The sequence below is a fragment of the Eretmochelys imbricata genome, chromosome 19 (genome assembly GCF_965152235.1).
Source record: "Eretmochelys imbricata isolate rEreImb1 chromosome 19, rEreImb1.hap1, whole genome shotgun sequence".
NCBI classification, from domain to species: Eukaryota; Metazoa; Chordata; order Testudines; family Cheloniidae; genus Eretmochelys; species Eretmochelys imbricata.
In genome coordinates this window covers 637,855-660,732 of record NC_135590.1, presented here as the reverse complement: position 1 = coordinate 660,732, position 22,878 = coordinate 637,855, and positions in this window count along the sequence as shown.

The window sequence follows — 22,878 nt, the reverse complement described above, 5'->3', positions numbered from 1 at the left end:
TTGCAAGACTAGAACCATTATCCCTGGATCAGACATTCTGCTCTTCCTGACCTAAACTTATTGGCAATGGCGCTGTGCACTGTTAAACAGCTGCTGTGTTTCACTGAGGCAGTGGGTGCATTTCAGTGGTGGTTGATGAAGTGATCCCTGTGTACAGTCTGTGGGTCAGTTTGTTAAGTTTGTAAAATGGTCTGAGATTCTTCTGGATGAAAAGTGTTGACTAAATGTAAGTTACAGATGGGAGGCCCACCTATCCCACACAGGAGCCTACACCACACCGGCACGCGCTCCACATCATTTGGCTAGGTATATTTCACTTAACGTTTAGTTTGGACTTTAGATTTCAAACTCCAAATTACATATATAGCAAAGGGGAGTAGGTATCCCACAGGGCACCATTCTGATGAAACACAGCAGGACAGCTTGCGCACTATGAAACCACACAAAGCCCTGTGCACGGGGTGGTTGGTGTGTGTATCTACTGCAAGGTTATGTACTTTATATTCACACACACACACACACACGGCAAATCCACCTGCCTAGTGATACAGACATTCTGAACTGCCTCCCATGTCTACAGATTCGCTCGGAGAAACAGAACAGCAGGGACGCACCAGGAAAGAGAGCCTAGATAGTATTTTATCAAAATAGTAACATTAAGATTTATAGTGATTAAATCTGAGCTGTAATTAACCCATTAATGTTTCCCGGCTGATGCTCTCAGTTAAACTGCGGGCACTGGGCTCAGGCAGGCACAACACTGTCTGAGAAGGGGCACTCTGTGACTCAATGGCACTCAGCCAGTTTGCCAGGGAATGCCATCCACCCTGATCACACTGCTGCTCTCTGGCATACTGCTCAAACCCACAGAGATGTAACCATTCCTCATTTACAAATATGCAAATCTGTTTCTTTTCTGATATGCAAATAGGGAAATTACAAACAGCTAATTAGGGTCAAAAGAGCTATTCATACCAATTAGTGAAAGTGATGCCCCTTTATTCCGCATAGTCATGCCCTCTCTGCTCTCAGCTCCTGAGATAGTTCAGTAAAGCTGCTTAGGTTGAGAGCTTTCATTTCAATGGCACAATCATTCAGTAGCATTCAACTGCCTGTTTTTTATGCAATGGAAGGAGTGGCTTCAGGTGAATATTTGAAACTAGCAAGAAGAGGGATCCTGAGTTTTTAGTGGAGTTGTTCATTGGAGAGAATATTAATCAGAATGTCAGGGAAAAAGAACATTGTATTTTAACAGAAATAGCTGGTGCGAAGGATGAGAGGATCCCCATAGCTGCAGCAGGCACAGGGAAACTGCAGACAGAGAGACACTGATACCTCGGTACTATGAGGCTCGGAACCCGAGAAATCCAGAGAGAGCCAGAAAGAGCTGCTGCAGGAAGAAGGACTTCACAGAGACCAGCTTCCTTTACAGGTTTAGTGATTTGTTCAGCTCTAGCTCCTTTCTCCCACATATATAACGGGCAGTTCAATTTTAAAGGGAGAAAGTATGTATAAGATGGAACAGCCTCGGGGCATTTTACCCAGTGCATTATAAAGATCCAGGGAGTGTATTTATTGTGCTATTCAATAAAAAACCACAGTGAGAAATACTATGTACCAGTCATGTCACACACACAGCACAAGCACCTTCTTAGACACAAATGCCCTCACTAGCCGGTCACTGAAGGGCTATTTACTTACGTGGCCATTGGTAGTGTGGAGAAGATGTGTTGGGTCAGACTGTGAGAGCAGCCCAACTCCCTGAGTCCATGTGACCAACAGGAGACCCGAGAAACCATTCGGGGGCCGGAGCAAAGGACGCAATGTCGTTCCCTCCAGCCTTGTGCCTAGAGCGTGATCTGTGCCCGATCTGCATCTCATGGCAGAGCTGGGAGAGGAGGCAGCTCTTGCTGCCACATGGCATTTGGTGAGTGCAGATAAGACTCAGAGAGCCCCTGATAAAAGAGATGGTTTCCTCTCTGCCATGAGAAGAGTAATTCCTAGGGCATGTCGCCCTTCAGTGCTTGCTTTCATAGTAATTTGCTTCACTTGCTCCTCTGCTCTGAATCACACACGTTGCAATATTCAAATTCATGTGGCCCAGACAAATGTTTTTAAAAAAACATCTGTAGGAACTTTAATGAGTGCCGCCACGCCACACAACCCCTCACACGTCACGGGGCTAAGTGGCCTACGCAGCTAAGAGGACACAACGGAGCAGGAACGGAAAAGCAACACGCAGAGGCAGCAATTAGCAGTATTTCAAAACCTACATTTAGAAAACATCTGCTTAGTTGACAAAACATGACCCTGGCTTACCTGTGGGCATGGGCTTCTCCGGCTTAACACATTTCATTGTGGTTTGCCTTTAAGATACTGTAAAAATCTCTTTGGACCCTCACCTCAGCTATTGCAGGATAAAAGCTCTCCATGCACAGTGTATTCGCTCAATGAGCTCTTCTCCACTCCGGCAGCAGCCTCGGCTTCCTCTTTTCCTCCATTAGAAGTAGCTATTTAATAACTGCAAATATTTTTGTGTTGCTACATTAGTTTCAAACCCGTAGTCAATGCCCTTGTGGAATCTGCATGCCAGCCAAAGCCTATGGGACTGATCTCTCACCCAGCCCACCCCGTTTCCCCCTTTCCAGCCCTGGAGATCCCAAAATGCACTTACCCCTCTATGCATCGAGGTGGCTGGATGGACCTCTCCCGTGGCTCTCAGCAGGGAACAGCTGAGCCATTTCCTCCTGTAGTGGGGCGGCTGCCCCACTCCATGAAAAAAAGGGCTAGAACAGGCCAGAGAGGCTGCACAGACCAGCAGCCAATCAGCAAGGGCCTGTGGAGAGCCAATCAGGACAAAGGGCGAGGCAGCCAATCAGAGCCAGGCTGGGTCCTATATAAAGGCTGCCTAGCAGTAGAGAGTGCAGTTTCTCCCTGACTAGCAAGGGAGAAGGACTGGCTCCTGAGGTAAGGAGGGAGCACCTTGGACAGAGCAGTGCTGGGAGGGCTTGGGGGAGCAGAGGAGAGCTCCGGCCCAGTTACCTGCCAGGCTGTGGCCCCTGCTAAAAAGGGTCGAGAAGGTGCATGGGGCCAAAGGGGAAGTGGCCCAGGGAAGATAGGTAGACAAGAGGGGAGAGAAGGAGGGCAGAGAGAGGTTTTCACTAGAGTAGTGGGTGGGCCTGGGCCCCCCCCCTTACACTGCACCTGGCCACAGAGGAGTGTGACCAAGACAGATTGCAACTTGCCTTGAGGTGAGGGGCTAGACTTTGGGGTTGTGGTTGGCCACTGAGGTAGGTGCAAGCCAAAGGACTGTTGTTACAGTCCCCTCCTCCCCAGAGGGGGTGAGAGTGGAGTACTGAGTGCTGCAGGAGGACAGTGTCCTGAAGCGGACACTGCTGAGCAGGGAGCAAGGTGGCTCCCAAATCGGCAGAGCAGATGACAGGTGAGATACCACATGCAGAGGGCACTTCACAGCTGACAGGAGCTAATTCCTGGAGCATCCTAGAGGAGGCGCCAGCAGTGGTGAGTCCTGACCCTGTTACACCTCCCCATGACTATGACAAAGCCTATCAGAACACGCTATGGCCTCACTTCTCCACACTGTGTGACCTGAGGGGGGTTGCAGGGGAACAGCTGCAGCTCGCTCAGGGACTTTATACCAGTTGAGGATGAGCTCTGCTCTTCCCCACCCCCTCCGCTCCCTGTCCTGGCCATGCCCTGCTAACGGCGGGGTGGGGGCAGCACCTAAAGGTGCTGGGGAAGACACTCTCTGAGCTGTGCTGGAAATGGCATCTGGCATTTATGACTCAGGTTCCCAGTCTCTGATGTGGGGTCCTTTTAGAAGATCAGGTGGCAAGTGTGTGTGCTCACATGGGCCTGGCAGGGAGTGTGCAGTCCTTTCTTGCCAATGCAGACCTTGCCACCCCCCCCCCCCACTCCACTAGCACCTCAGAGCTAGGCTACTGCGATGTGTTCTCTATGGCCTGCCTTTTCAGGAGGTTGGCAGCTCCAGGGTTATCTAGGGGGAGACCTTGTGGTTCTGTGACATGACTGGTTTAAGAGACTGTTAATTAGAAAGTTGATGCAATAGCCTATTGCATGAAAAATATTTAGATTCTCTAATGGTGAGTTTCCCTAGGTGGAAGGATGGTCTAGCCTACAAGGGCACTAGGCTGGCCCTCAGGGGACCAAAGTTCAATTCCCACCCACTGATTTCCTTGGTGACCTTGTCACATCACTTATCTATCCTGTGTCTCAGTTGCCCATCTGTAAAATGGGCACAATGCCTCCCTCCTGAACAGGGGTGCTGTGGGCCTCAATGATTGATTGTGAGGTACTCAGATACTATGGGAATGAGGGAAATAAGTATCAGCTGGCTAGATAGAATGTTTGGAAGGTTCCTGGCACACCAGGTCAGCACCAGAGACCAAAAAATAGCTTGTAAAAGGATCTCAAAATAATAAAGAAATTGCTTTTGTATTTTTTTAAATAAACTTGTACATGAACATAGTGCTCGTGAAAGCAAGACTGAGGCAGATAGCTTGTGTGTGCTCTGTGAGCTCCCCCAACTCTGCTAACCCAGCGCTCACAACTTCAACAGAGTTCTGATCATGTAGCTCCCCTGCCTCCCCAAAGCTCTGTGTCTTGGGACAATTTGTCTGGCAAGTCTCTGGACAAGAAGAAGAAAGGGGAGGTCAAGTACACTGACCGGCTTTGAACCCATGTTGCCAAAGACAAAATGGCCAGCCAGTGACTCACTGTCCCACTTTGCCTCTAAGAAGGGTTTGTTTCCTCTTGCTGTAGGACTCATGCTATCCAGAGGGTACGTCGACATACTTGTGTTAGCTCTCATTGAGCTAACACCACTAAAAATAGAATGGAGCGGCCCCAGTGCAAGCAGCAGGAGGGGCTAACCATCCTGTCAGAGACCAGAGATGTGTTCTCAGGGCGGCTAGCTACTTGTTCTGCCACTGCTGCATTCTATTTTTGGCGTGCTAGCTTGAGGAGAGCTTGTATGTCTCTGAGTTGGGAATCACATAACCAGCTCCCAGTATAGACGGATCCAGAGTTACAGCACTAATTTCCTTGGCTATTACACAGAAGTCGGGCTGCTACAAGCACTGATTTGGCCTCTTGCCATATCAGGGTGTGAAACTGGATTGAAATAAGTGGAAGGTAAATCAAGTACAAGAGTTGTAGGGTAAATACAAATATTGCCCGTGTAAAAGGTAAAGATGTGAAGTGTTGGTGGGATTACAGACAACGTGATTATGATCTCAGAATTCCAAGCTATGTTATCCCAGAGCTGGCTTGGTTTGGACGATAAGGTGATCTCTATCCTTTCCTTACCAAAACAGATATTGTAAACTGGAAGCTCAGTCATTTTCACTCCACTTATTACAAGATTTTAGTGATGAGGAATGACCATTTATTTATTCTTTCAATTTCTACTTCCCCAAACTTCTCCTCCTCTATTCCTTAGCTGAATGTGCTGCAAACTTTCCTGTTCTTAAGAGCCTCCATCCCAAGTGAAGGGTACAGCTGAGCGAATAGTGGAAAAATATTTGGCCACTACTCACTTAAATTTAAAAGTAAATTTCAGTGGGACTGCATCTGCAATTCTCTCTGTTGAATTTGCTTTCTGTAAACATTTGAATGTCAAGCTTTGCAAGTACAACTTCTAACAAATTTTAAATTTCACGCTATACCTCACACTCAGAAAGAGATTGACCACGTGGAGAGTGCTGAACAGAGCAAAAGGAAAATGGATCAGGGGCTGGAAGGAAGGATGCAAATGCTAAATCAGTGTTCTTGGCTAGGGAACGACAAAGGGGAGACATGACAACAGCCTGCAAATATTTGAAGGGTGCAAAACTTCCAGGAAGCCAAGGAATGAGTTAGGGAATTATAACAGAGAGAAGTGAAGTAAAGAAATGACAAATTTAGTCTCAAGAGGTGAGATGTATCAGGCGCTGGAATCATCACCCAAGGGAAGAGCTGGATTCACCAGTGTTCAGGCATTTAAAACTAGGCTCAACAAACCTAAAACTGGGTTCACCAGCTAATAGTCCTGCACTGGCCTTTGGTGGACACTATAGTAACACAAGACCACTCAGGTAAGGGCTCCCCATTCCCAAGGCTTCTCTGGACTTGTGGGTGCTTAGCACCTCTGAATATCAGGCTCTATGACTCTTTCCTCACACCTTGCTGGCCTGGGTCTCCTGTCTGCCTGGAGCATGCAGCAAATGAGACAATCTGGGCTCCAGGCCTCCTGCAGCTTGCAATACTTTTAAACTTCAGGTTTATTGAGACAACATTGCAGGCGTTGAAAAAGAGGGAATGTAAGTCTAAGGGCAGAGGAGAGCTCTGCCCTGGGCAGCATGAAAACAAGGGGAGAGCAGGTCTTTCTCCAGAGTGCACCTGCCCTGCCCCTCACAGGAGACACATCAAAGAGACTGGGAAATCAGCTCCACAATAGCAGAGCCCACTGGACACCCCCCAGCCCCGCTCAGCGGAGACAAACTTAATTAAGGGGAAAGAAAAACCAGCAAGAGACTGATTCTGGCAGGGAACGAATCCCCTCATTTCCTGACAAACAGCAAATGCTAATCCAGAAATTTCCCCTCTGAAGTCCCCTCTTTATTTCCACGTGTCAGAGGGAAAGGGAACGTGTTTCAGATCTGAAATCAACAGCAGCCAATGCTGGCACCGCTGTCATCATCACATGGCGTACCAGGGCCCATCAGGAAACCAAAAAAGGAGTGACATCATTGTGTAGAAACCAAATGGGGGAGGGAAAAACAGCCATATGGAAACCCAGTCCTGCACGGTCCTCCCTGGAACATGGGATACAAAGGAAACAAACTGACATGGCTGTCCATTTCTGCCACAGGGGAATGAGGCTGCAGCCCCCTTCAACACCAGAGAAGCCTAGGAATGGGGAGCCATGATTCTGGTGCCAGTGGCTTCAGGGTCAGAAGAGAATAAGCAAAAACAAAAAGAACGCCCAGAAGAAATTAAACTTGGGTCAATCAGGTGTGTTAAGAATGTGCAGTATTACCGTTATCATTAAAATTCACAGTGCTTCTCTAAACCTGAGACCACACGGTGTTGGGAATGAGGAGAACTATACAATGTGAGAAACTGAAATATCAACATGGAGAACTACGGAGACCTGGGACTTTTCGGTGCTGAGGCTAAGGGGAGGAGCTCCGCAGAAATGCCTATAAATGTAATTCAATTACAGATGTGAAGCCATCAGTCAGGTAGGTGTCATCACTCCACCATTTTTCCTGGCTCGTAACTCAAAAAGCAAACGAGGCATCTGAGCCCAGTTTGGGAATAATAATTCCTAAATCAAAGATAAACATGTCAGGGCTGCATAAACAGAAATGAGAGTGTGGCCCTATAAATAAGGCATTAATATTTGTGGGAGTCTGGACAAACTCCTGCCTTTTACCCAGCACAGCTATTGAGGACCTAGATGCTGATGATCACAGCTCTCTGGGCCCCCAAGTGCCCAGGTGGCCATGCTCACTGAACCCAGTGGCCAGTACTTTCTAGATGTGGCTATCCAGAGGCCAAGGCTCCATCTAGACAGTCTCACATGGAACTCACATGTGTAAGTAATGAGCAGTTACTCCATCTGCATCAGGGTTCTGAGCAGTCCCTAGGATTAAATGACAGACGTGTGATCTGCTTTTCATTATCTTCTCAGTCTCGGTTGCTTCTCCAAGAACTCAAATTGATACTGTACAAAGAATTTTCAGAGCTTCCCTAACAAATCCTATGCCACCTTTCCCCACTCCTGGCACAGCGTGTCTGGCTGGGGCACTCCTACAGCTGGCAATATGCGGCTGTGAGGCACACTCAGGCTAGAGCCTCAGGAACTGGCCCATCCGATGGATAGAACAGCAAACACTCCACTGTCATCTGGCTAATTATTAAGCAGCATAGCTCTCATTGCATCTGGAGAGGAGGGGTATATGCTTCCTTTTGTACAAATCAAAGAGAATGTTATAGCAGAGGTTAATAGCTGATAAATTCAGCACATTTAATATTGCCAAACTGATTAAGAGGTGGTTTGCCAGGAACAGAGGTGAAGTCATGAAACACGAGATGACATGGTTACCACTGAGTAAGACATTCTCGTTTGCCCTGAACCCAGGCTAAGAGCACAGGAGACAGACATTCACCAGGCTGGAAGCCGGATTTATTTCATCCACAATGTTTGCAATGAAAATTCTAATGAAGTCCTCTTGAGACCCAGCAAAGGTAGGAGAACAGGTCTTACATGGAATCCATTGTAGGAAGTCCTTCCACCAAGGGCAGGTCTACATTACCGCTTAAGGCGATCTAACTTACGTTGCTCAGGAGTGTGAAAAAGAGACCCTCCTGACCAATGCAAGTTACAACGACCTACATGATGTCCATACCAGTGCTATGCCAGCAGGAGATGCTCTTCTGCTCACACAGCTTCCGCCTCTCACAGAGGTAGAGTAATTATGCTGACGGGAGAGTGCTCTCCCTTCGGCATAGAGCATCATCACAAGACAGGCTACAGCGGCAGAGCTGCACGGATGTAGCACTTCTAATGTAGACCTGCCCCAAGATGCACAAGGTTGGGGTGGGAGGGAGGCCCAACTGCTATAGGACTCTTTCCCTCCTCTGCTTGCTGTCTGTCATTCCCCAGTTTCCTCTGACTTCCTTGTGGGACCCCACTCCTTAGTCTCAGCCTTAGCTCATGCTCATACCCACTGCCCCTTATAAGGATGGGACAGATACAGAATGAGCACACCACTTCTCTGAGATGCAGAGTGTCCAAATCTTAAAACTCACAACTTCATGGCAGACTGTTTGTTTCTTCTCTTTTGAGCTCTTGGCAGAGCTGGGAACAGAATACAAGTCTCGAGCCCCGGCCCAAGAACCTATCCACTAATTCATGCTGCCTCTTCAGAACACAGTACTGCCATCTCTGTTCCTTGCTGTAGTATAACTTGGCACAGCCCTAACCCTCTACCAGCCCTGTATTGGAGTCCAGCCCAGGCCACAGCCCAAGCCCACACGAAGGGTGTGCTATCCCTCCCTCTGTGAAATTGCCTGGTTTATAATTTGGCAGAAAAGCACACCTGGGAAGAAGAGATGATAGGTATAATCAGATATTTTCTGTCTTCAGCTGCCACCCATGTGCACACCTTCCCCATAAGCTGTGGAGTGAATCTGCTAACAATTCTATTAATAACAGGCAGAGTGTAAGTAGGTGAACTGGAGGAACTTGTGAGCAAGCAAAACCCAAAAGCTAGATCAGTAGCTATGATCAAAGCGCACAGATAATGATCTTGGCCTGCAGACAGATTCCACCTCCCATCGGCCCATCTCCAGGCACATCCAGGATGGTGTAGCTAGGCACAGGACAGACAGACACACACAACCACTATATATACAGCAACTGCAAAGAGCCACTGATGACCCTGGGAAACTTCGGATGGCAGAGCTTTCTTTGGAGCAATTGTCTGCATTTCTCTTCCTTCTAAAACAGCGTGCAATTGCCTGAAAATCAGATCTTTTGTTCCTCAAGGGCTCATGTCCCCCTGCTGCTTAGCCCGCATCTGAAGTCACAGTCTATTTGTGGCATCAGAGTTAGCTGCTACAGAGGTGACACTGACATCACACACAGCATTCTGGCTTTGGACAGGGTGGCAGCAGCAGGAGTAGGTGATTAGTATTAAGAAAGATTCAGCTTATTTGCTGACAAATCTCTGCAGCAATGAAAGCAGAGAAATACAGGAAACAGGGGACAGAGGCAGGACTAGGGTGCTCTGAGTTTCCCAGGCAGTATTATCTGTTCTCTTGGGTCCTTCCACTGCTGAGGCAAAATCCTGACTTTCTTGTCTTTGAAGCAAGGAACAAGGGATCAGACTCTAAAGTTCTGGCTCATTATTAACTGTCTGTCTCACTCAAAGGCAACTTTCACAGAGGCTCAACTGTTCACAAGCATCTGCACGTCGGCAGCCAGAACTGCAGCCAGTGAGGGAGGAGACAGAGTGGGAGGCTCCCAAACAGGCCCTTATGAATACAAATGTATTGTTACAGGGATCACTGTAGCCACAGGGAGACAGGGCCACAGGCTCAATACCATAACAGTTGCTGGGAAATTTAGTCAGAGGGGCAGGAGGAACAAGGTTACAGGTCCACAAAGGTGTAGCACTGGGGTATTTTGTCCAGCGGGATTTCAGGTGGCTTGTGCTCCTTGTGTATTTCTGAAACACGCCCACACACTCTGCCTGCCCATTCCCAAGTTCTCTCTGAATTTGGGGGCAGAACCCAAAGGTGTCCTCTGAAAAAGAAGTATGACTCATTAATGCTTAGGAACAGTCAGAATTAATATGAAACAGCCATGTCCTCATCACCACCTGTCACTACTGCAGGTACAATCTGCCACTGACCCAAAATACTCCAACTCTCACATTTCTGTAAAGGCTGGGAAAGCCTAACCCATCCTCTTCCAATCCCAGAGCCATAGAGGAAGGCAGGACTGCTTGAAGGAAATGTGATCTCTGACATAGCTCTGGTTCTGCTGTGCTGTGATACATGATCTGAAAATTACCTCTTCGGAGACTTAGCAGCTGCAGAGCCTCCCAGCCCAGGAATGTTTGGAACCTGATGGTAGAAGACAACAGTGTCCGTGTGCCCCTTAGGTTTTAGAGAGCCCTCTTTGTGTTTCCAGTTTTTCAGATGGTGGGTCACAAGTGAGAGACACATCACACCAAGCTGCATCATCCATGCTGTTTCATGTCCCATAACTTAATGGAAAGCAATTGACAGGAGCCAGTGAGATGCAATATCTGGAACATTTTATGAGAGCTTTTTGGGAAAACACAAAACCCCAGAAGATTTCAGAATCCATTTTAATTATTTTGCTGCTGTTAAATATAAATGAGCCAACCTTATGCCTTTCCCCACTCTTGCAGCGTAGATGTGGGTCCTTCTCTAGGGCCCCTCTGAAATACAGATGCGACACCAAAATCTCTGTCCTTCAACAGTTTCTGTGTCCAACACTTGTGCAAGACTAAATATTGTTATAGACAGTGCATAAAAGGTAATTTCATAGCATGGCCTTATTAATAATGCCAGTTCTGGCAATTCTTTCAAATGATCAGAATATTTTCCTTTGAAAACAAGAGAAGATAAAAAGTGTCACAATATTGGATGCTAAGGCCAGGTACTGGGAAGCTGGAAGGATGAATGGTGAATTGCGAGAGGTACTGTTCTATTAAAAGACATTTTCATTCTCAGAATGGAGTGGTCTATTACAATTCTAAATAGCCCTTAATTCCTCCGATGATGAATTATGCTGTTTAAAGACAAATATTGCACTTTTTGCAAACCACGAAGGGAAGCAAGGATGGACGGACATAGTCCCCACTGAGTGCTTCCCTGGCTCTGTGCCATTCCCTGACTGACAGCTGATAATTATCTTTGATTTAATGTTGCTTAATGTTCTTTTTCCTCCCCCTTCCCTCTCTCCCCCCCCCCCCACCCCTCTCACTCACATATAGCAGGATAAGGAGTGATTTGCAAGGAATATGTGGCTTCAGTGAGCTGCAAAGATGATGTGGAGTTTATCTCCTGAAAACTTTGAACATAGAAGGAGGAACACACTGGCTAAGAAAAGCAGAATTAAAGCTTCAAACATACGCAGAGAGGAGGAAAGTAGAACAATAAACTGGAGAAGTAAATGAACAGCCCTGGATGTGGATGCATTCCAAGCTAATCAATTCATCTAATTTCTATCCCCTAATGGTTGAACCATGCATCACTATGATGCACTCTGGAATTTGGACGCGCATGAGCTGGGCTTCTCTTCCCAGATAACGATGTGCACACCTGTACAGAACACACTGGTTTCTTCAGTAATGGAAAGCAGAAGAACATGGCAGCAGCAAAGCAAGGAGTTCTCTTAAGCCTGCAGTGGGCATGGGAGGGCGGGGGGGACTCAGAAAGAAAAAGGTTGAGGACCCTTGCCCTAAGCGAGCACCTAGCACGGCTTTCCAACACCTGGAGTTCCACTGTCCTTATGTGAGAGTTCAGTTCACATCTCTTTCTCCCACTAATATTCGGCCCTTCCTTTGTTTCCCCCTGTACTGCAGAAAATGGGTCTGATGGCAGATCCCCCTTTAAGCTGATTATTTTAAAGAAACTAATTTGGGTCTATTAAATTGTTTTTGAAGCTTCTTTAAATTTCACTGGTTTTTCCTGATATGAAGACAGATGCAGGCACTAAAGTCTATAAGGGAATCCGCTGATCCCCAGAATGTGCTTATTATTGGGGGTGGTTCTCCATGTTGACCGAGTCAGTGTTTGTGCCAACAGAAAGTCCACATGGCACAGCACACTCTGAACTCCTGAGAGTTTTCTGTTTTTATGTTACGGGGTAAAATTTGTAGGGCTGTCAAGCTATTAAAAAAATTAATTGCGATTAATCACACGATTAAAATATTAATCATGCAATTAATCACACTGTTAAACAATAATAGAATAACATTTATTTAAATAGTTTGGGATGTTTTCTACATTTTCAAATACATTTATTTCAATTACAACACTGAATACAAAATGTACAGTGCTCACTTTATATTTATTACAAATATCTGCACTGTAAAAATGATAGAAGAATTAGTATTTTTCAATTCCCCCATTACAAGTACTTTAGTGCAACCTCTTTATCATGAAAGTTGAACTTACCAATGTAGAATTATGTACAAAAATAACTGCATTCGAAAACAAAACAAAGATAACTGTAGAGCCTACAAGTCCACTCAGTCCTACTTCTTATTCAGCCAATCGCTCAGACAAATAAGTGTGTTTCACATTTGCAGGAGATAATGCCGCCTGCTTCTTGTTCACCTGAAAGTCAGAACAGGCATTCACATGGCACTGTTGTAGCCAGCATCACAAGATATTTACATGCCAGATGCGCTAAAGATTCATATGTCCCTTCGTGCTTCAACTACCATTCCAGAGGACATGTGTCCATGCTGATGATGCATTCTGCTCGATAATGATCCAAAGCAGTGCGGACCAACGCATGTTCATTTTCATCATCTGAGTTAGATGCCACCAGCAGATGGTTGATTTTCTTTTTTGGTGGTTTAGGTTTTATACTTTCTGCATCAGAGTGTTGGTCTTTTAAGACTTCTGAAATCATGCTCCACACCTTGTCCCTCTCAGGTTTTGGAAGGCACTTCAGATTCTTAAACCTTGAGTCAAGAGCTGTAGATATCTTTAGAAATTTCACATTAGTAACTTCTTTGTGTTTTGACAACTCTGCAGTGAAAGTGTTCTTAAAGTGAACAACATGTGCTGGGTCATCATCTAAGACTGCCATAACACGAAAATAGAGCAGGAGACATACAACTCTCCCGCAAGGAGTTCAGTTGCAAGTTTAATTAACGCATTATTTTTTTAATGAGCGTCATCAGTATGGAAGCATGTCCTCTGGAACGGTGGCCAAACATGAAGGGGCATACAGATGTTTAACATATCTGGCACACATGCTAACTACAAAAGTGCCAGACGAACGCCTGTTCTCACTTTCAGGTGGCACTGTAAATAAGAAGTGGGCCATATTATCTCCCATAAATATAAACAATCTTGTTTGTTTTAGCAATTGGCTAAACAAGAAGTGGACTTGTAGGCTCTAAAGTTTTACATTGTTTTGTTTTTGAGTGCAGTTATGTAACAAAAAAATCTACATTTGTAAGTTGCTCTTTCATGATAAAGAGAATGCACTACAGTACTTGTATGAGGTGAATTGAAAAATACTATTTCTTTTCTCATTTTTACAGTGCAAATTTTTGTAATAAAAACAATATAAAGTGAGCACTGTACACTTTGTGTTCTATGTTGTAATTGAAATCAATCTATTTGAAAATGTAGAAAAACATCAAAAATATTTAATACATTTCAATTGGTATTCTACTGTTTAACAGTGCGACTAAAGCTGCGATTAATTTTTTAAATTGAGATTAAATTTTTTTAGTTAATCGCGTGAGTTAACTGCGATTAATCGACAGCCCTAAAATTTGCAAAAGCATCTAAGTGACTTAGGAGCTTACGTCCCATTTTCAAAAGTGACTTGGGAGTCTAAGGGCAGGATTTTCAAAAGGGCCTGAGTAGATTAGGTGCCTCAGTGACAATGAAAGTCAGTGGAACTTAGGGTCCTAAGTCACGTAGGTGCTTTTGGAAATGTTACCCCAGGGACTGACCACTGAAATGACAACCACACAGATGACATGAGCTCAGAGGGAAGTGCTTATTATTGATCACTATTAGGACAGTTTATCATAGTATTGGAGCAGCAAGGGTGAGACCAGCAAACATCACTGAAATGGAGTTTAAATTGGGAATTGGCTGAGGATCTGAAGAAATGTCATGCAAATAACTAGAGCTGTGTTCGCATGGTGAAAATGGGACAGATTGTGCTAACGTTCCGAGCAGTTGATTACCATGAATAGTGCTCAGGTATTATGGTGACTTGAGCCAGTACAAATCCTGCAGTAGATAGCTACACGGGTCACTGTCAGAACAGGACATCATCCTGTAACCCAGCTTAGTTCTCTACACGGTGTGAAATTTCCCCCTTCCTTTCTTGATTTCTCCACTCTCTCTACTAAAATACAGCTAATGTCACTGGGAGAAATGAAAGCTCGCCCAGGGGGCTCCCTGGCATGGTGATTTGTGTGGCTGCAATGCAGGTGGTGAGATTCTGCTATTACAGCAGAGTTCTTGGTGAGGTGGGTTCAGCTGACATAACTGCATCTGTCCACCACCGACCCCAATGACCCAGAAACCCAGACTGTATCTCAGAAAACACAAATGTCTGATGCCATGAGCAAAAACGCCTCTTAGCCTGTAGACAAGGCCTTTGGGATAAGAAATGAGTGCATCTTCCAGGAACGCCATGGCCCAGGGATCCCTAGGTAAACCACTTCCCACAGCAGCCCCTGAAGCAAGGAACCCAGTTCCCTCCAACAGCACCACCTCCAGCAGGCATCCTTTTCCTTCCTTCAGTAACAGCCCTCTCAGCAGGGATCAGCGTCTCCCCACACAGTAACACCAAGCATTGCTCAGTCACTGGGCCCCATGGAGCACATTCAGTGCCTTTCTCCCACTTACATCAAGGACCTGCAAATATTGTGTCTTTTCAGTACAGAGGGTTTAGTATTTTCCACTCATTTGTGCATTCAGAAACTTGAACATTTGCCTCCCCTTCCAGAGTTTCCCTGCCCACTCCCTTATGTCAGGCAGCCTGGCAATTCCATGCCAGGGTCCATGTACTGGGAGGAACGTGGCACTATCGGGCTCAAATGCTGATGTCCCTTTGACATACAATGCCTCTCAATTATGGAGAAAAGGACCCAACAAGTTGGGTTTTTGGCTATGTAATAATAAAAGCGAGAGGCACTCTTTGCCCTTTCCCTGTGTCAGGATTTGTACTCACTGATGGCATCTCTCATAAACACGTCATGTTCTCCACCTAAAGGTGCTGTGTGCTCAGAAAGTGCCAAATGTATTAGCATTCTCCAGCCATAACTTCTGGAGTCGGCATTTGACTATTTTTGCATTTCTTGCAGGTTGTAGTTAGACAACTCCTAATTCTTTGGGGAACGCAAGGACTATAAAATGCCAGAGCTTCACTCTGCTGAAATAACATTAGCAAAATATCAAGTCCTTTATGATGTCATGAGGGATTCCTTAATGTGACTATAGCTTCCTAATGACATCATAAAAAACAACTGCAGCATCAGAAAACAGCCCGAGGTCATCAATCAGCCCATTCTCTCTCCTACTCACCAGGGGCACCAGCCAAACTTGCTCCTTTCTGCTTTTTATGACCAGCGCTGTCCGCTGAATAGCACACAGAGAAGAGACTAATAATCATACAAATGTCAGGGAGAATGTGTCAATCATCACCTGAAACGTTCAGCACACCTGAGGGAAATTCTTGCCTGGGCCAAAGCAATCTGCAAGTTTAATATGTAAAGGGAGCGGCAATATTCAGTGAGAGGTGACCTCGTGCTCCCCAGGGAACAGAGACACCCAGGCTATGTCTACACTACTGCTGGATCGACGCTCTGATGATGGATGCACCAGTGGTCGATTTAGCAGGTTGTTAGTGAAGACACACCAAATCGACTACAGATCGCTCTCTGGTCGACCTCGGTACTCCACCCCGAAGAAGAAGAGTAAGGTAAGGCGATGGGAGCCACTCTCCTGTTGACCTGGATTGTTGACAAATTGGACGGAAGAATCCAATGCACCGCTACAGACTAGGGACCGAATGGCTAGGCAGCAGTTCTGCGGAAAAGGACCTAGGGGTGACAGTGGACGAGAAGTTGGATATGAGTCAACAGTGTGCCCTTGTTGCCAAGAAGGCCAATGGCATTTTGGGATGTATAGTAGGGGCATAGCCAGCAGATCGAGGGATGTGATCATTCCCCTCTATTCGACATTGGTGAGGCCTCATCTGGAGTATTGTGTCCAGTTTTGGGCCCCACACTACAAGAAGGATGTGGATAAATTGGAGAGAGTCCAGCGAAGGGCAACAAAAATGATTAGGGGTCTGGAACACATGACTTATGAGGAGAGGCTGAGGGAACTGGGATTGTTTAGTCTGCAGAAGAGAAGAATGAGGGGGGATTTGATAGCTGCTTTCAACTACCTGAAAGGGGGTTCCAGAGAGGATGGTTCTAGACTGTTCTCAGTGGTAGAAGAGGACAGGACAAGGAGTAATGGTCTCAAGTTGCAGTGGGGGAGGTTTAGGTTGGAGATTAGGAAAAAAATTTTCACTAGGAGGGTGGTGAAGCACTGGAATGGGTTACCTAGGGAGGTGGTGGAATCTCCATCTTCAGAGGTTTTTACGGTCAGGCTTGACAAAGCCCTGGCTGGGATGGTTTAGTTGGGGATCGGTCCTGCTCTGAGCAGGGGGTGGGACTAGATGACTAAATGCTGCAGCTGCACCGCTGTAGTGCTTCCGTGGAGCCAGCACATGCCCCGACTCACGGCAGAATCACGGCAGCTAGGTCAACAGGAGAATTCTTCCGTCAGCCTAGCGCTGTCAACACTGGGAGTTAGGTCATCTTACCCAGGCAGCTCAGGGGTGTGGATTTACCCTGAGCGAGCGACGTACTTAAGCCAATGTAGTTTTCTCATGTAGACCAGGCCTAAGAACAAATTCTCTGGTTGCTCCCCCACTCCCTTGACTCTCAGCAATAGCTTTCTCTGGGTTCTCCAGACACCCATTTGCACACACTCAACACAACAAAGGCCAGGCTGACAGACAGGTTTTTGTTCTTGAATTGAAATGGGTAATGGTCCCATTGAGACCACAGGGACTGCCAAATCCTCTGCCAAGAATGGCAACTGCCTCCCGCACATTTCAAAATGCAACGCACCCAAGTTAGATCCTCATTGCTTTCTCTTGGGAAAATGCTGGAAGCTTTCCTGGGTGGTTAGAAAAAAAGAGAAAAGCCCAGACTCGGCACAGGCACTGAATTCTCTAGAGTTGTTATAATCACTACACTGAGATTTTTAAAACAAGGGTCCTATCATTGCAGGCTGAGCAAGAGCTAAGGTTAGTCACATGACTGGTAACAGAAGAAAGGCTCAGAGCTCTCCTTTGTCACTTTGCCCCAAATCTTCCCACAGTTCACAGCCATGCTCTCAGCCACACTTCCTGCCCTGACACCCTGCAAACACCCCCTCCCTCCCCCCCACCCCCAGTCTTGCTCTCTCCTGAAGAGGTAAATTGCACTGCTCAGAAACAGCTGACTTCGAACAGTTGCTCACTAGTTACATTCAATTCCCTATATATTTTACGCAAAAGGAAAGCAGGTTTTCTGCTTCATCATTTCCCTGTCTGCGCTCCCAGCAGGGCTGGGTACAAATGTCTGAGGAGCCGCTCATGCCCTTAAGATCTTATAATCCACCTAAAAACCAACTACAGCCCATAGAGCTTTCCTGAATATTAGCAGGGATTAGCCATTGCTACGACGGGGGCACACAAAGTATTGCAGGCTTTTCTACTGTCCGTGTACTATGAGATAAAAATGTACTCCAAGGCCACATAGGAAAGCTTTTTCACTTTCCCTCCCAGTGTCCAGGATTCAGTTGTTGCAATCATAGCATAACAATCCACAAATCCATTAATAATTAGTGTGGTTAAGTATTCTCAAGTCAGCTAGCTGCAATGAGAGCTCAACCACAGCCCCGTGGGCAGCAATTTATGGTATCATTTCATTTCCAATCTTGTTGAGGGCTCCCAGCTACATGAATAATTTTTAACATGCCTCTGAAGCACTTCTGGCTGAATTCATTTCAGGACATTTGTAAATATTTAGCAATGCTTTAATACTGAGAATATCTTCAGGTGAGAGAGAAGCAATAACGCTGGAAATACAGTCAAGGGCTTTCCTGCCTCATGGAGGGCAGAGACCCCACCAGTTAAAAAGCAGTATATATTATTTGCTATTGCACGCCATTAGCGACTAGTAAATACCACTTAAACACACTTGCAGACGTTCAGAGTCTGTCGGCCCCAACTCAGCAGAATACACCTGAAAACCCCCTGCAAACAACTGTAGCAGTAAGGCCAGTGAGGTATTGTCTTATCTCCAGGGGAGGTCCAAGCTAATCTGTGGCCCCTGCAAGGGCACTCCAGCTCTTCCCAAAGCGAACTGCAAGGCGTGTGGATGTGCATTCATGTGTGCATGAGAAGAGATTTTAGAATGTGAACTAGTGAGTTGGATCCTGCACCACTGACTTCAGTGGGAGAAAGTGCTACTGAATATCAGCTGCTTGTTTGAATATTAATACAATCCCCGGAAGCCTCTGCTCCCAGTGCCTCTGGCTGGTTGGGCTGGCACCTCCGCTTTGGACATGCAGCAGCGGCTGGTGCTGATGCTTGGAATCAGCACTCCCTTTTCTAACGTATATGGCTACTATTGAAAGAGTTGTTTTCAGGATGGAAAGTCAAGATCAATCACGCAGATAAATGGCTACTGGAAATAGTTAAAGGCCGTTGCAACTCCCTTAGCAATAGAATGCACTGGACACACTGTAGTTATCCCAATTTCTTCCTTCATCAGCCCCAACAAAACATGCTCCACTTGAGAGTATCAGGAAGAGGAAATGCATTTCTCACAGCTCTAATTTTAACTGAAGCTGGAGCGTGTCTCTCAGATCAATGGTGGGAGCGATCTGGAGTTAGCACCACAATTGTGACTATGAATCTGAATCATCTCTGAGAGCGCTCAAGGCAGAATCATAATCTGCTTTGTGCTTTGCTTGCTCCACTGAGCAGTTGCAGGGAGCAGTTTATTTCCATAGATGATTTCTTTTTAGAAGGTTTTATTTTCCATTTGTTTTTGGGTCTCACTGTCTTGTCCCAGTCTTCAGAGGTGCAGATAGTTCGCCCCCCACCCCACCTCGGCCTAAGCTGGCACAACATGCAACCCCTTTCAGCACTCCGATGTCTCCCTGCTGACCAGCTCCTTTCCTGCTAGGCTCCCATTCTCATGCTCCCTGGGCAGCTCGTTTCCATTCCCGTGTGAGAGAAGGACAAGGTCAGGCTGTGTCTGTTGACAGATGTTACAGGTATTGACCTATCTTGTGAAAGCTGTTCAGGGAGGGGGAGAGCGGCGCGCACTAGAGAGGGGTGGGCATAGTGGGGCGGGGCTGCGACGCTGGGGCTGCTTTGGCACATTTGCCACTAGGACCCTTGGTAACTGTTGGGCACCATGCAGCTAAAACTCACCTGCTGTTCGCCATAGAAATCTCTTCGCAGCAATAAGTTAGTCGAGGTTAGATCCTGCCCCAGATCTGCAGGGGATGACAGAGCCATCACTTGTACGGCAGAAACTTCTGCATTGCCGACAGTCACTGCATTGAAGCTGCAAACAGTCTGTTGATCATTTAATCCATTACCCCTACGCCAGACCGTTCGCAGCTGAGACCAACCATAAGGGGGTGTTTCTCAGGCAAATGGCTGAAGCTCTTTCTAAGGATCCTGTTGAGCTGGCTTATACTTACCCAGGAGAGCCTCTAGCCCAAGAGACTGGCTGATCATTGGCTGTGAATTTCCACACATTTTTTCCCGCCAGATCTTTAGTATTCTTTAAATGTCTGTTTTGCTGGGCGGATATGATGGGACCATGACAGACCATGACAAGGTCAAACTCTTTAAGAACTGGTGCTGGTCTGGATGAATTTCCTCTTGAGGTTTCCTTCCACGTCCCTTTCCCATGTTCCAGCTGATAGTCCTGGTGTGAGTGTTGTTCTTGGGCTGAACATTAATTTAAAGGATGCCAGATTCCATGCTCTATAGAGATCACTTCAAGTCAGCAAGCAGGATGGAGGGGATGGAGTAGAGGGTTGCTGCTGGCATTTTGGATAAATGGGATAAATAGTTATTTTAATCTCAGAGCTACTCTAATATTTGTAAATTATATAATCTCACTCCTAAAAGGGGGTTATTTGAGTAGAATGTCATGCTAAATGAGTATATTTACTGCATACGTTAACTGCAGTGGAGAGCTGTTAAACAGATAAGCTTGTTGCATCAAAATGTTATTCTTTTAGCAGGTCTGTTAGTTTTATGGGTCTCCAATTCAGAGGCTTTGTTCTTTCAGAACACACATTTCAGTTTGATATACAGAAAATGTGTTCACTGAACTGATCAATTCTTGTATCAGGCTGACTTTGCTGATTTTTATGTCATTTGGTGACACTGGAGTCTATTCTTTTAACAGGTTTATTCCTGTAGCAAAGATTCAGCTACAGGCAACTCACTCTGTCTCTGCAGAAGGGTTGGTTTGGTGAACAAAAGTGTATTCTCTTAACAGATATTAGTTTTAATAAACACTATCATATAAAGATTAGCACTGCCCATCCCAGTGCATCCTTGTCATTATGTTCTTTTTATAACTTGTTTCAGTTATTATGTTCTGTGGATAAAAACTTGTGTTATAACACCTGTAACCTAAGCATTGATAATATTTGTTGTTGCTCTTTACTAATTGCTAATACACTTTAATTGCATGTTATTCTCTTTATACTTACAACATGAATTTGTACACTTCTTATTCTATCAGTTATGGCCTCTATTAAAAAGCCCTGGGAAATCTCTCTTTGATCATATATTTATGAAGCAGTAAAGAGAGGAGATTATTTTATGCATTGGGAATATTGGCATCATGATGCCCTTGGAGCTAGACACGTGATTGCTATGAAGAGACATCAGAAAATACCTCCTTGTGCATGTGTGTGTCCTTGTGTGATTTCTGCTCAGTCACAGACCCCATCCAAAGAACTAGGAGTCTGTGTGTGTGTGTGAGAGAGAGAGAGAGCGAGCACGCACAGAGGAGGGGAAGAGTCTCGTTCAGAGCATGGGAGGATGCTCAGAAGGATTCTTCATTGCATGAGAAGTAGCTGCATTGCATGCTTGGATAAGGCCATCTGTAAACAGCTTTTGGCCTTTACTATTAGTGATGCAGAACTTGTTGGGTGAAACATTTCTGTTTCCTTAGGCGAAAGAAACGGTGATGTACTTCTGGAGGAGCTTGAGCCCTTCTGAATATGCCTGATCCTCTGACATGCAGCCATGGGGTTTGCGTCACTCCTTTGTGAAATTGTGCTAAAGATGGTTCATTTCACATGCAAGACAGGAGCATCACCCTGGTGGAACTGGAAAAGAGAGTGAAGATGGACTGGTTCTGAAATGGTTGTTGGCCACGCCTCCTCCAGGGAGGCGGAGAATACAGCTTTTCATGAGAAAATCTAGACAGTGGTTACAGACAGAGTTGCCAACTTTCTAATTGCACAAAACTGAACACCCTTGCCCCACCCCTGCCCCAAGGCCCTGCCCCTGTCCCACCCCTTCTCTAAGATCCCATCCCCACTCACTCCAGTCCCCTCCCTCCATTGCTTGCTCTCCCCCACCCTCACTCACTTTCACTGGGCTGGGGCAGGGTGGTTGGGGTGAGGGCTCCAGCTGAGAGGTGCTTACCTGAGGCAGCTCCCGGACGGTGGCACAGCGGGGCTAAGGCAGGCTCCCCGCCTTCCCTGGTCCCGTGCTGTTCCCAGAAGTGGCCAGCATGTCTAGCCCCTAGGCAGAGGCGCAGTGAGGCGGCTCTGCGTAGTGCGCACTGCCCCTGCCTTCAGGTGCCGCCCCCGCAGCTCCCACTGGCTGCTATTCCCAGCCAATGGGAGCCTTGGAGCCAGCGCTCGAGGCAGGGGCAATGCATGGAGCTCCTCTGGTTGTCCCTGCGTCTAGGGGCCCAGGGATATGCTGGTCACTTCTGGGAACTGCATGGAACCAGGGCAGGCTCCCCCTTAGCCCCGCTGCACCACAGACCGGATTTTTGACACACTGGTCAGCAGTACTGACCGGAGCCACCAGGGTCCCTTTTTGAACAGGCATTCCGGTCGAAAACCACATGCCTGGCAACCTTAATTACAGATTCAAGTCACACACATCCAGCCCAAGGTCTTTTGGGGAAGCTGGGTGAGGGTAAGAGTTTTCGAGGGGAAAACTGCTTATTTTTTTAATGGCAGTTCTGCTCTGAATAGGAATTTTCTAAAAATGGCACTTTGGGCTTCCACATTTAGGTTCAAATTTGCAACAGTATGAATGCAAATGTATGATCAGTGTACGCACACACACATACCCAGGGCTCTCGTGTGCAACAGTGCAGTCCAGAGATACACTTGTGCACAAGCATGAGTGCACAAACACACTTGCATACACACTTAAGATTATTGTCCCCCAGTGACTTCAGATCAAATTTGCTCAGTTTACATGTAAAAAGATGATTTACC